The sequence below is a fragment of the Harpia harpyja genome, chromosome 12 (assembly GCF_026419915.1).
Source record: "Harpia harpyja isolate bHarHar1 chromosome 12, bHarHar1 primary haplotype, whole genome shotgun sequence".
NCBI classification, from domain to species: Eukaryota; Metazoa; Chordata; class Aves; order Accipitriformes; family Accipitridae; genus Harpia; species Harpia harpyja.
In genome coordinates, this window is record NC_068951.1 from 34,733,836 (window position 1) to 34,748,109 (window position 14,274).

Sequence of the window (14,274 nt, forward strand, 5' to 3'; positions counted from 1 at the left end):
AGCCACCTGCAAAAACGTACATGGAACCACGTACGTGGTTCCGAATAGGTATGCCCAGTTGTCATGGTTTAACCCCAACTAGCAACTAAGCACCACACAGCTGCTCACTCACTTCCCCCCCACCCAGTGGGATGGGGGAGAGAATCGGGAAAAAAAAAGTAAAACTTATGCGTTGAGATAAGAACAGTTTAATAGAGCAGAAAAGAAGAAACTAATAATGATAATGATAACACTAATAAAATGACAACAGTAATAATAAAAGGGTTGGAATATACAAATGATGCACAGTGCAATTGATCACCACCACCCCCGATCGACGACCAGTTAGTCCCGGAGCAGCGATCCCCCCCGCCCCCACTCCCCCCAGTTTATATACTAGACATGACTTCACATGGTATGGAATACCCCTTTGGCCAGTTTGGGTCAGCTGCCCTGGCTGTGTCCCCTCCCAACTTCTTGTGCCCCTCCAGCCTTCTTGCTGGCTGGGCATCAGAAGCTGAAAAATCCTTGACTTTAGACTAAACACTATTAGCAACAACTGTAAACATCAGTGTGTTATCAACATTCTTCTCATACCTAACTCAAAAAGATAGCACTGTACCAGCTACTAGGAAGACAATTAACTCTATCCCAGCTGAAACCAGGACACCAGTCACTGCTCTTGTAGTGAACAACAAACCCTAAACATGCATAAATGATGCTAGTCAAAATGGTGCTACAGAAAGGATAAATATGGTCTCTTCTCTTCCAGCTGACTGCCAGTATTCTTCATTAAAACATGTTGGTTGTGTTCTCTCTAACAGTGACACACTGGGGGCAAGATCTGGAAGAAGGCTGCCTCCTGGAAGCACTGCTGATGCACAGCATCCTACTGGTACATTTTGTCTTTTGCTTGGCAGCCAGACGTGGGACTTTCTTTTGACACTGTGCTGCCTTTCACTCATATCAGATTGTGAGGGGTTGTTTCATCAGAAACAAAAGAGTGAAATGGAATAAGGGATAAATTAGAAGCAGGACCAAGCTGTCATTGCAATTCTTAGAACATGAAAGAAAAAGAGGTAAAAACCTCCTACATCAGAGAATTGATTATCAGGTTCCCCAAATGATACCATTATTGTAATTACCAAACTCCTTCTAAAGCAGTATATAGCTACAGTCATTGCAGCACCAGAATTGTACATAGAGAAGGATGTAGAACGTGCACTGTAGGACAGAAATGAGGATGTTACAGTCAGTGAAAATCTTCATTATCAGGAGAGGCTGGAGAAGCTGAGACCATCTTCAGAGAGAGAGTGCTGAAGGGGCCTTCCTACATATTTTCAGATCAGTGAAAGGGAATTGTGTTTATGCATTTTTCTTAGCCTGGGAGAATCAACTAGGAGAAAGTAAGATCAAATGGGGAGTTCAAAATGAAGTAGGCAAGGATGTAAGCCTTTCCCAGTGTCCTATCAAGATATACATGCAATATCATCTGAAGCTGGTCTGCTATAGCTAAGGCTTTTGAAATATAATGAACTTTGCTTTTTGAAACATAATGGACTTTGCTTTTCAAATTAGAACTGACAAATAAAATACCTTATTCATCTCTACTCAAAAATTACTCCCAGGAAAGAAAATCCAGGCAATTTAGTTGGAGACCTGACACTTACAGAAAACGTTTGTGATGACAAGTTTGTTATTCAGATATGTGCCTATTTTTCTGAGTTGAAGTTACAAGCGAAAGGGTAACGCCCAAACCCGAACTAGGGGCCACTCCAGCTTGGGAACTATCATCTCAAAGATGGGCATGGTTTGATTTAGGTATTTCAAGAGATGCAGCAGAAGACCAGTACTCACTGTCAGCCTCCGCTTCAGAAACATCAGTTCATTCCATGTCCTTGAAATTTTTAAAAGCTAAGCAGATAGCATCCTGACCACATGGAGGGATCCAAAAGTGTTCAGAAACAACCTCTGATTCCTTGCAGTCCCTGGAGGAACTACAGAAGAAGCCACATCCCACTGCCAAAAGAGCCAAACCTCTTAAACCTCTTCTGTATGAGTGTCTTTAAAACAAATGTAAACTCTCACATAAGCAGTCAAATGAGAGATTCCTGTGCAGGACTGAGCCCCAGGTGAATAACCAACCTTATTAGCTTGAAGCATCAGTTGCTTGCATTTGAAAGGTATCCAGTGTGGCTGGCCCATGACTAGTGACTGTAAGCACTTGAGCTTCAAACTGATAAATGTTGAAGGTTTAAGCACATAGATTACTGCCAATGGCTGAGACTAAAAAGGGAAAACAGGGTTCATTACAGGATTCCATATTATCTTGCAGGATAAAAAAAAAAAACACAAAAACTTAACCAAAGCAAAATCTCTACAATGTTACTGGAATTATGCCAGCACCAAGAAACATCAGGGATCCTACTGTGCTGAAATTTATTGTGGTATTAATCAAAATTGACTATGTAAAAAAGAGACATTCAGTCTGACCTTGCTGCCAGGACTTCTTCTGAAATGAACAGCAAAGTACATGCTCCTCCAGTGGCAAGTCATCCCATCTAGATTAGAAGAGGAATCTCCAGGTGATGAAGCCATTCCTTCTCCATTCATTATGGACAGACCCAGACAGCTCCTACAAGTTAAGGTTGAGGGAGATGAATCCTACCTTTAGTGAAGAACAGTTTCTTCCCTGACTAACTTATCATCAAAGACAATGGAGAGACATCCCAATCCAAACTTGACAGCTCCCAGAGCGGGGATGTGATAGGAGACTGCAGGTGGATGGATCCAGAAGATACCATCTAAGGCAGATGTTTACCCTCATGTACAGCGCAGTCCCTGGCAGAGCCCAGCCAAATCCCGTAGCCAGACAAACCCGTTTTTAAAAACAGAAGTTCATCTCTCTCCTGTACAATGAATATTTTCTTGCATTATGAAAACATTATGCCTATTGTTTTGAACAAAATCCTGATATATTCTTATTTGACCTAGTTGAGATTTTTAGTAGTTTCTCACATTTCTGCATTGCAGTATTGTCAATACATACCTGCAATAATGTTGTAAAGATCAGGGCCTCAGCCTGGTTCAAGAACGGTACCTCTAAATATTCCTGGAGACTTTTATGGAGAGTGATCCAAATTCTGCACTCACTACTTTTCTTTGGATAGGAGGGAAAGATGTTCATTTAAAGCATGTTAGATAACTATTTTAACTTACATTTCATGAACACTTCTTTGTGATTCACAAGATAATGCGATCTAGAATCTTATAAAATGTGTTAAATTGGCTTAAGAAGAGCCAAGCGCTGAAGACAGTGAGCTAACATGTTAAATTGCAATAAAGTTGGATTAACTCACAAGAAGACAAAACCCAAACTACTCCAGATTCACCCCAGTGACCTGAAGGCTGAATATCTGCTCAATAAAGGTTTTTAAAATTACAAAAGTTCTGGCTGTTGAGCAATTATTCATCTGCAGTTCTAGAGGACATTCTTCACTTTCCCCAGATTCTACTAAAAGTAAGTATAAATAAATGAAAGAAATAAGCAAATGAAAGACTTGAGTTGAGCATCTTAGTGAAATACACTGATGGCTAATCATTGTGCAGTCCAAAAAGGTGCACTGCCATAGTGTATTCAGTAATATATTAGAGAAAGCTCCCACTGCAGTCAAACAAAATCTATTGTAAAAGATTTCTAGATAGACTGCAATGAATATAACTTACAGGAGGTCTTACTTGTCTCTGTGAGGCCAGACCAGCTGGGGCAGCCTGTTGATTGACTGCAGGGATTTTCATCCAGTTCATAGTCAATGAGTAGCTGCTGCTTTTGGTTACTGTCTAAGCCTCACCAGTGAAATTTTCCTTGGATGGAGTGGCAGGCAGTTCCTTGGGCTTCTATGCTACTTTCTTGGCCAGGTGATGGCAGTCTGATTTAGAAGAACAGGTCAAATGGTGCAGACAACAGTGGAAACTGTGATATGTTTTTGCACGGGAGAACCACAGAGTAAAATAATGCCACTGCTACAAATTCTAACTCCAATCTTTGGTAATTCAGCTGGTCCTTAAGCATAGGTTGAGCTATTTTGTAGCATTCGTAATATGAACAAAACACGTTTGAATGCATTTTTCACAATACAATGTCAGACTTCCTCTGTGAAAGAGGAAGGAATCTCAGAGTTTTGGACTGGGACAGCCTCATTTGGCAACATACTGCGATTTAGTTCCCAGTTGGTGAAATTGGAATAATAATTCCCTAGCCAAGGGGGGATCCTGCAAAGACGAGCATGTTCTGTGCACTCAGCTAGCAGAGATATCATGAGAGAATACCCAGCTATCAGAAGAGCTGGAGAGGATCTTGCAATGTTACCTGGTCTGTGCCCTCATCCCAAGGTAGGATCAAGGTAGGTGATTTCTAACCCTATCCTAAAATATATTTACATGTGCCCTCCTCAGCCTGGTGCCATCTCTAGATTTAATATGGATAACCCCTTCCCAGGACTTACCTGCACAAACCAACCTTTGTCGTCACACTTTCCCTGTAGTTGTTTGAGATTCTTAAAGAGCAGGTTCCTCTCCCTTTCGTCACAACTCAGAAGTTCTCAAACAATTCACTCCCATCAATCTGTCAAGGCAAGCATACTCAGATGAGATACTTCAAGCAATATCTTCTTCCTTTGCCTCCCGCCTATCCTCCCTGGTCAGATTGTACATATAGACAAGCTTTACCTAACTGATGCCTTCAAAATGCAAGTCCAAGTCTCTATTAAAACTTGTCCCCTTCACTCTGAAGCTGAATGAGTTGCAGAGCCTCTGGAAGCTTAAGGCCTTGACTGCTGGAGTTTTTCAAACCATGCATCCCTTTGATCCCTTTCCCAATATGCAAAAAATCCTAAAATTCTCTCCTGGATTTCATTACACATAAAAAGACATGAAAGTGTAATTATTCCTTACGCATCAACAACTACCCACCAACCCTAGCTCCAAGCTAGACCATTCTGGCTACTTCAAAAAATGGGTTTGAAATTTCCATTTCCAGATTGCCCTGGCAGGTATAACTGTGACTTTGCAAACAGCTACAGCTGTGTGTGCTAATTGCTTTCCTCTAAATTATTTATGAGACACTTTTGACTGATGAGATTTCTCACAACAGCATGTGCTAACCATTGGCAGTGGGCTCCTGAACTAGTGGGAACTCCATCACCTGCCAAGGTGCAGAAAAGCCAGCTGTTAGCAGGCACTGTGTCCCTGGCAGCATGGGCACTGAACTGCAAGGTCCAGCTCTACCTCCTTTCATCTCCTTTTCCAGTAACTGCTCAATAGGAAATGTATGTGTAAGCATTATATCTGCACATAACACACACCCTTTACTTTTGGGATTAGATCAGAGAGTACTGGGGACTGCCTAATTTAGATAAGGCAGAATATAGGGTGTCAATGACCTGTGGAAGACAATCCATTTCACTAAACAGGGCTTTTCAAGCTCTGGTCCCAGATGCAGCAGAGGATCTGTAAAACACAATTAGGAAAGCTAGAAATCAAGAGGCTTAAATTCACCACAGAGGGGGTAGCAGTTTTACCAGAAAATTTTTACAAGATACATAAACTGACAATAGAAAACATGACTATAGACAGTACAAAATATTTATCATGACCCACCACTTACCACTGCTTTTTCCTGGAGGGCTTATTGTTGCTATCCAGCTAAAATGTACTTAAAAAGCTGTGGCTAAAGGTAACCATAAGCCCTGTCAGTTAAATAAAAAAACCTGGTGTTCCAGGGACCAGCAAAGTATGTCAGTATTTTTCTTTTCCTTTTCAGATATGAATAACGGATAGGGAGAAGCAGTTGGAACCAGGTTGGCTAGAAGAAAAACTTCATGTCTTGAGTTGCAGGAGCTCAACAAGGAGCAGCCAGAGATATGAAGCAAAGCAGCCTTTGCTTCACTATTGGTGGTTTTTTTACCTTCCCAGGAGGCTATAAAGGCTGCTGGGTGAGCAACCAATGTGATAACTTCATGAGTTTCACAGCTGTGTTTAAGAACTAAATTTAAACAGGATTCCCAGCCAAACTGTAGATGAAATCGTGCATTGGACCTTTTCCTAAGCAGTATTTTTACCCTGCCCATCCCACAAATTTTAAACAATTAGAATTAACCTTGTGCTCATTTACTCTACATATGCCAGAAGATTCACAGTGTTTTCTGTACAGAAGTCTACTGGCTCCAGATACAGGTGTTCAGACAGGAAAGACAGGGTGACAAAGAGAGGCCATGTTGCTCCTCAGAGGTGAGCTGGCATTTCAGAGCCAGGTCAGATATTCCTGAGCCACTCTGCTCAGTGCAGCAAAGATATAACCTGAATTGCTGTGGGAGGTATGCAGAGGATGGCACACCATAACCCAGCTGTGCATAAGGTCAGGAGGAGGAAGGCAGGGTAGTTGTCCTAAGAGCACCCAGAAGTTTCATTTCTTGACTCCCTTTCTCCCTTGCAGTGGAGATGGCTCTCTGGCCGTGTCCTGTTCAGTGGGTGGCACTTGGGAGTTGAAACAAATGTCCCTGCTTTCAAGCCTGCCCCCTCAAAGATATGGGCCACACGGACTCCTTGTACTTCCATGAAAAAGCAGCCTGGTGATAAGGAAATGGGTCCCCTACAGAAGAAGAGGAGGAAGGGGGGAGGAAGCTGATGTTCCCAGCCACCCATCACAGACACAAAAGGAGACAGGACAGAAGGTATCTGTCTGGATCTGACACAGACTAACAGCATGGCACACGTAAGGCTAGGAAGTCATTCATGCTTCATTTCTCCCACCTGTAAATTATTCCTCCCCCTTCATCCCCACAGGTGCATCATTATGATTGCTCAATTAATTAACAGTTTAAAAGAGCTCTGAGACATTCAGATGGAAGAGAAGGATTTTTTTTTGTATTTCTGCTTCTCCAAAGTTGCATGCATAAACACTGAACTATGTGAGTCCTTCGCCGATGATGAAGAATTACCTCCAGTTTATGGATGGGAAAGTTAAACCATGGAAAAGTTAAAGCACACATTTTGAGAAACAGCCGTAAGTTCTCAGATCCCACTTTCTGAGTGCCCAGCTACATACAAACACAGTTTGACTTTCACTCCCAGTCCTGAATGTGAACAGCCACAAGTGAAGGCATTCACCCACTGAAGATCATGTGCTCAGAATCCCAAATCAAGTATCTCAAAGCTTAACCCACTCTAGAAAGCCTAAATGGAAACTTACCCAAGAAAACCTGAATGGAAGCAGCGCACTCGAGTGCTCTGTCCACCACATCACACACAGCACACTTGTGTTTGGCTAGAGCTTCAGAAAAGCTTCATGCCATTCAGGGACCAGAACAGGTGATCAGACTTTCAGAAGCATCTATCACATGGCTCTCCAGCACAGCGAGTTGTAAATGAATGTATTATGGGAGTGAGAGTTTCCCTGATCAAAACAATTAAAACTGTCACATAAAAATAGAATCCTGAAAGGAAATCTGCCCATTCTGCACTATTATTATTTTTAACAGAATACCCAAGTTCCTGTCAAAAACAAGAGAATAGACAATCTCCAGCCAGCTTTAATGGCAAGATCTTTTGAAATACTCAGCCATCTGTCACAGCAGGAGTGCTTGTTGTTCAGTCCTTCTGAAAAATTTGGCCCTCCTTTGGGAACATAGTGCTTTTGAAACTCCGCTCAGGCCCCTCCTAGGAATCACTTCTTCCATGGAAGGTCCTGCTCTTTTTGTGTCTACCAGTACTGTCGTCAGTGCAGTGGAACCTGCCAGTAAAGCAGGTAGAGATGAGCTTGAAGTGCAAAACTGGAAAATTGCTCTGAGCTAGCCCGAAATCCAAGGACAAATGGGTAGGTTAAATCCAGAACTAACTGTACTTTCATTTAATGTTGCTTATAAAAAGCACTGCAAATATATTTTAGCAAATTTCCAAATGTGTGTATCTCATGAAAATTGCTCACTGAATACTCCATTTCCCTTAGAAAGATTTATTTTGCCCCTTCTCTGATTCTTCCAGTCCTTTTTCTCCTCTCTCTCACTGTTGTTGACACCTTGTCCCAGGTAAAGAATAGGTAACAAAGGATTCCAGTCACCCAGCAATGGAATGAACTGCTCCTTGCTCATAAAAGATTGTTAATAGTGTGACCACAATTTGGGATGGAAAAACAGCTTCCAAATAAGCCTCTCTGGGCATTAATAAAATCTGCTATACAGACAGGAAAATTCTGCAGCAGGTGAATCATCTCATGCACTAGGACTAAGCAAACAGAGATGGTATGATGCACAGCACTACATTAAAACAGAAGTATGATCCCACTGTAAACACCTACATCTGGAAGCTGCAACAATTCCCCTTCACAGAACAAACAAACATTTTAAAGCAATGATCTGAAGACAGTCCAGCAAAGTAGAGCACTAACTCGACATTTGCCCTTTCTTCTGCTACTGGTGTGTTAAAAGAACATGTTACTGGTCTCCATTTTAACAAATATAGATTAAGCTCCTTGTGGCACTCTGGAATAGAGACAAAAACCATGTTACTTTCAATGGAGCAAGAACTCCAACAAATCAATGAGATATGTAAGAACACTTTTTATTTCTAAAGTGGGCCAAGGGGCTTTGAAGTTACATTAATACCTCCAGATAAAGAGCCACACAATCCCTCCTGCTGCAAAGGAAACCTCAGTAAAATTCTGGCTACATGAAAGTCAACAGCAAAATTCCCGCCTGTTTCACTGTGAACAAGACTTCAGGCCATAAATTTATTCTGTAGAGTGTTTCCTACCAAATGTTTGAAAATTCTTTTTTCCAAAGGAAAAAAAAAGTCAATTGTTTTATTGCATTTTCTTTAAAAAGCCACAACCAAACATTTCATTTTAGTTTGGGGTCAATCCCAGTTAAAAAATTTCCAGTTCCCACACATGTCTTCATGAAGCAGTGGAACTGTATTGGCTGACATGTTCTGATGCTAAACTGAGCTGACACACAATAGCTTGATAATGCCAGGCAATATGTTTTGAACTTTCCATCCCCACAAAACAAAAAATTCAGCATATCAAGGTTCTTCTCCATCCCCCCCTCCCAAGTTTGGATAGAAATACATATAGTAATATTGCAATTTTTCAAAGATTTTTTTAAAACTACAGTTTGGGTCAACAGTGGCTACCACCTGGCACAGCCCTACCAAAGTTAAGAAGTCACTCTGGAATAATAAAGCATAATTCGGAACAGAATTTGGCCTGAAGAGCTCCATGTCTCAAAGAGCCCAACAAAACCTTCCCCTTGGCTCTGCTCATTCCTTTTGAGGAAGAACCCAGCGGAAGGGAGGCAGTTGGTGCGACTGCCAGTTTTGCAGAGTCCATGAAACTCTTGGGAGACATGACCCCAGTCCTCTGGCTCTTGCATTTCCAACAGAGGACTCTCTTGAAAATTATCATCTCCAGGGCCCCAAGATCTTCACCCTTAACCTTTCTGAGTCATTAAAGAATATTCAGCCCCTAATACAACAAATACAGCAAACTTCCATTTGCTACAACATAGCAATCTCAGAAGCTACTGAAACATTATAAACTAATGGCCAAGACCTTGTTCAGCAAGGCTGAAGCCCCAGCAATTGAAAAGAACTTCAGCACTTGCTTAAATTTAAGCACAAGCTGAAATGCATGGCTGAATAGGAATGGCCTGAGGAATTATGCAAATGCTTAGATGAATCCGGGTCCAAATATGAATTACTTTAGAAGATAGAGAAGCAAGCAGTGCAATTTAATCATTTTTATCTCCTTACCGAGAATGCACAAGTTCTTACAGCTAATATTACAGCATCTTCTGCTGCTGCCAGAAGCCAAATGACCTATTCTTTAACAGTCAAGCTCTCCTCATTTTCAAACTGAAGATTAGTCCATTTATGCTGAACAGTGGCACAGAATGACAATTTCATAATACACGGACTGAGTGCTATTCCACTCACATGTTACATTACCTTGCCCTTTCTTCTGCTGCACTTCTACTTGCAATTGACTGTCATGGTAATAAGGTGGTGCTGCTTCTAATCCCAAATTGTATACTTTCTGGGATGCTGGCAATTCATTAGATACTGCCACAGAGTGACCAACTGGATCTGACCTTGAATCTGAACACACAAAAAAATATGGAGACATAACTTATTCATATTAACAGTCTGCAATAAAGTTACAATGTGAGCTGGGCACTTCCTTTAAACACTGAATAAAATGAACCTTCAGCAATAGCATTGAAAAGGGCAGCCAGCACCTCCCAGCAGACTATCGGCACTGTCCGCAAGTGATCCCATAAACATGAACGCTGATTGTGAAAATGCTTCTACACATGACTAGTCCTTACTTCTGCAAATACTGTCACAGGCGTGAGCATTTTCAGGGTCAGATCCCACAGCCGTATTGCTAACAGACAGTGCAGTAAGTGTCAAACACAGATTCCACTTTGCCCTCCTTGCAGAAATATCAGTGCATCCATAATATAATCTCTGAGAATGTCACCATAGAAAAGTAATGCCTTACAGTAGGATTTCATGACCCCTCCACAAACTAAAGAAAGTCCTTATTTCACTGTGATCTGAGCAGAAATATGTAGGAGACAGTGGAAAGCAATTAATAAATTCTACTACCAAACCCAGGATTGTTGGTAATTACAGTACAATTGCCACAGGAAGCTATACAAAAGAGCTCGCTGAGAAAACATCCCAATTTAGACTGCACAACTCCAGGGACTGCTTGCTAACAAAATACAGAGTATTTTACTTCTAGGTCACTGATTTCAATCCGGTCTCAAAGGAGAAGATGACTGAAAGTTAATGCCAGCTGACAGTGGTGTGAAAGCAGTAGGGTGGATCTCAGCCCACTTCCTAGTAGATTGGAGAACACAACCCAAGTATTTGTGTTCTGTGAAAGTAATAAAGCTAAAAATTCAGGCAGTGATTCAATGATACAGTAAATCCAGCTGTAGGACTCTTAGGACAAGGAGCTGATGTGACATACACAATTCTGCTGATTCCAGATTGTCTGAAACCTTTTGACAAGTTAACTGTGTACAAACAGGTGCTAGGGCAGATCAGATATCGTTATGCTTTTGACAGCTGAAAGAAAAATCCAGGTTGCGTGTGCCAACCAGTTCAATAGAAATATAGGCATGTGCCCATAGCTCATTGAGATCCAAACTGCCTGGTATCAAGGGTCACCAAACCACGGCCTCCAAGCTTCATCCTTCAGTGACAGCAGGTGCAGGCTGTATAGGAGCAGGCACATCAGAACTATACTGTTTTATTGCTGCTGGTCACTCTCTGGACTGGAGACAAATGAAGGTGCTGTCTACACCTCCGTCTGTCCTATGAAAGGGTGGAGGGTGCCAGATGGCTAGCAAGTCACCCAGGACACATAAAGCCACACAGGCATTAAATAGCATAAATAGCGAGGCATTAAATGACACCATCCCTGCTGGCACCACATCCCTGCTCATCAGTGCTCCATTCATTTAAACACTTTAAAGAGAGCAGGGAAATAGAAGATTAGAGAGATGTGCTGCTGCCTTTGATAAGCCTGAAAATAGGAGCAATGTTTGTGTTAATCCTGTAGCAGTAATGTAGAAAAGGCGCAATTAACTGCAGTTGCAGGAACAGTCTAGTGCAATTTATTTTCCCAGTGAATTCCTCCATGGAAAGATGGGTCGCAGGGCACACCTGCAAAATGCATCCAGGCATTTGTATCTGCACTGTGTCCACGGCCTGTGCTCCAACAGATGGTTGGCCAAAGGATTTCTTCTCCTTTTATTTTATTTTGGTTTTTTTTTCTGAACACACAGGAGCAGAGCAAGCCCTCCTGCCAAGAGCGTAGTGAATGCAGAGCATTCAGCAATGAAGGGGTGACCTTGATTAGTGTCTAATGAGTAGAAACCAGTTGCTTTTCAACACGTAATGAAGTAGAAAAGTTCTGCTGTGGTCTGCCAGAGATCTTGATGCTGCTCTGAGGAATGCTGTCAGAGGTGCTGTCCATACAGTCTCTGCTTCAGGTACCCGCTAATCCTTGGGCCCTTCACACAAGTGGTATCTCCCGCTTCACTGCAAGATCACTCTTAGAGAAGACTATGTATTGTGCTTTATATAACATGCTATTCTTTAATCAGCAGCACAAGTGTCAGGGCAGCTCCACCTGATTTGTACCTTCAAATAGAAAATGTAGACAGCTTTGGTTTAGATTCCTTATTTTCTTTCTTATTTCCCTTAAAAATCATTATATTCTGTAAGTAGTATCTGTCCCTCATTGCTGATAGCAATGGAGAGGAATAAGCAGCCGTGTCGATAAGAAAAGAAGAAATTCTGGATCCACTGATATCAAGGAAAAATATCCTTGCTGAGTGTTCCCCTTAGAACTCTACACCTTTGGGAAAGAAGCCAAAAGAGGTTGGATAAGCTGGTGTGAAGGCTTGCAAGATCAGCTGTGGCTTGGAAAGGCAATACCATCGTAAGGGTGCTACTGAGAATAGAGAGGGGTTAACATGGTCATTGAATGTATCCATCAAGTCTTGGGACAAGGAAACATGAACAGTATTGGCATCACTTGTTGGTAATAATCATAAAATCAGGATCCAAGAGTACTGAGGGAACTGGCTGAGGTCCTTGCCAAGCCACTCTCCATCATCTATCAGCGTTCCTGGTCAACAGGGGAGGTCCCAGAGGACTGGAGGCTTGCCAATGTGACTCCCATTTATAAGAAGGGTCAGAGGGAGGATCCGGGGAACTACAGGCCTGTCAGCCTGACCTCGGTACCGGGAAAGATTATGGAATGGTTTGTCTTGAGAGCACTCACACGGCAGCTCCAGGATAAGAGGGGGATCAGGCCCAGTCAGCATGGGTTTACGAAAGGCAGGTCCTGCTTGACCAACCTGATCTCCTTCTATGACCAGGTGACCCGCCTAGTGGATGAGGGAAAGGCTGTCGATGTTATTTTCCTAGACTTCAGCAAGGCCTTTGATACTGTCTCTCATGGCATACTCCTGGAGAAGCTGGCATCTTGTGGCCTGGATAAGTGCACTATTCACTGGGTGAAAAACTGGCTGGATGGACGAGCCCAGAGGGTCGTGGTGAATGGGGTGAAATCCAGCTGGCGGCGGGTCACGAGTGGTGTTCCCCAGGGCTCGGTGTTGGGCCCTGTTCTGTTTAATATCTTTATTGATGATTTGGATGAGGGGATTGAGTGCACCCTCAGCAAGTTTGCAGACGACACCAAGTTGGGAGGCAGGGTCGATCTGCTTGAGGGTAGGGAGGCTCTACAAAGAGATCTGGACAGGCTGGATCGATGGGCTGAGGCCAATTGTATGAAGTTTAACACGGCCAAGTGCCGGGTCCTGCACTTCGGTCACGGCAACCCCATGCAGCGCTACAGGCTTGGGGAAGAGTGGCTGGAAAGCTGCCCGGCAGAGAAAGACCTGGGGGTGCTGGTTGACAGCCGGCTGAATATGAGCCAGCAGTGTGCCCAGGTGGCCAAGAAGGCCAATCGCATCCTGGCCTGTATCAGGAACAGTGTGGCCAGCAGGAACAGGGAGGTGGTTGTTCCCCTGTACTCGGCACTGGTGAGGCCGCACCTCAAGTACTGTGTTCAGTTTTGGGCCCCTCACTACAGGAAAGACATTGAGCTGCTTGAGCGTGTCCAGAGAAGGGCAACCAAGTTGGTGAGGGGCCTTGAGCACAAGTCTTATGAGGAGCGGCTGAGGGATCTGGGGTTGTTCAGTCTAGAAAAGAGGAGGCTGAGGGGAGACCTTATCGCTCTCTACAACTACCTGAAAGGGGGTTGTAGTGAGGTGGGTGTTGGTCTCTTCTGTCAGGTGGCTGGAGATGGGACGAGAGGAAATGGCCTCAAGTTGAGGCAAGGGAGATTTAGGTTAGATATTAGGAAAAATTTCTTTACTGAGAGGGTTGTCAAACATTGGAATGGGCTGCCCAGGGAAGTGGTTGAGTCACCATCCCTGGAGGTATTCAAAAAGCGAGTGGATAGGGTACTCCAGGGCATGGTTTAGGGGGCATGGTTAATGGTTGGACTTGATGATCTTGAAGGTCTTTTCCAACCGAAATGATTCTATGATTCCATGATTCTATGATTCTATAAGGGAAAAAAGGTGGTACCTCTTCTCTACTACATAACAAGAAACAGAGCTAGTGAGAAGGCTACAGTCCCTGTACACACAGCCAAGTTTCACTGGAACTGCAGAGAAAAACACCCTGTTCGGGCCACACTACGCAGTAGCA

At 43.1% G+C, this 14,274-nt stretch overlaps 1 long non-coding RNA gene across 1 annotated transcript in view; it reads right to left on the bottom strand.

The window, feature by feature from the left end:
• Positions 1 to 388: 388 nt before the first annotated feature.
• LOC128149561 (uncharacterized) overlaps positions 389 to 14,274 on the bottom strand; it is a 138,866-nt gene continuing 124,980 nt past the window's right edge. Inside the window, exons 5-8 of the long non-coding RNA XR_008237672.1 lie at positions 4,485 to 4,603; positions 3,029 to 3,139; positions 2,473 to 2,614; positions 389 to 2,265 (exon numbers count right to left, since the gene is read on the bottom strand). This is a non-coding gene — a long non-coding RNA (uncharacterized LOC128149561). The remainder of the gene's footprint in view (positions 2,266 to 2,472; positions 2,615 to 3,028; positions 3,140 to 4,484; positions 4,604 to 14,274) is intronic.